Below are 874 nucleotides of genomic sequence, written 5' to 3'. Positions count from 1 at the left end.
CCCCAATACTATTTTTAGATAATTGATTTCTAGGCTTTCTTGTTTTGGTGGAGCCAGGGATTTAACTCAGACCCTTGCTCTTGCCAGGCAAGCGCTTATTCTACTGAGCCATCTCCCCTGCCCCCGCTTTTTTGTTTTGGTGGAGCCAGGGATTGAACTCAGACCCTTACACTTGCCAGGGAAGCGCTTATTCCACTGAGCCATCTCCCTGGCCCCCCCTACTTTGTTTTTGAATCAGTGGTTTGTTTCTGGGGTCCATAGTACTGTAATTCACTAGACATAGGAAAAGTACAGTGAGTCACTATTAAGTCATATTTTGTTTCCACACTCATGCTTTTGTATTTAAATGTTGGATTTTGTCCTGGGTATCTTGCTGGGCGTGGGTTAATCTTGCTTTTATGGAAAGATTTTGCATACAGGAAATAAGCCATCAAAACTGCCAGTTACTCTATTGAGAATTTTAAAACCATTTATCAAAAAATGTTGGAGGAGAGAAATGAAACCCATCCAATACATGTGGCGAGGAGCTATTTACTTGGCTAGTTGAATATTTTGTTCAACTGGAAAGTTTTATTTGTCAATATGATCAAGATTTGACTTCTAGAAGACGCTATGAAAGAATTTAGGGATTTAGGGATAATAGGGAATAAGATAAATGCTATGAGAAACCTTGAACCATGTCAGATGCATACATTTATCTTTAAAGCTTGAAGTTCCAATGGGCAAGCAAAACAGAATAACAGAACAGTTAAAAGAGAGCACATATTAAAATAAGTAAAACGGGGCTGGGGAAATGGCTTAGTAAAATAAGTGCTTGCCTGGCAAGTGCAAGGGCCTGAGTTCAATCCCTGGTTCCACCAAAATAAATAAATAA

This window comes from Octodon degus, unplaced genomic scaffold (assembly GCF_000260255.1).
Source record: "Octodon degus isolate 3935 unplaced genomic scaffold, OctDeg1.0 scaffold00419, whole genome shotgun sequence".
NCBI classification, from domain to species: domain Eukaryota; kingdom Metazoa; phylum Chordata; class Mammalia; order Rodentia; family Octodontidae; genus Octodon; species Octodon degus.
This window is presented reverse-complemented; position numbering follows the sequence as displayed.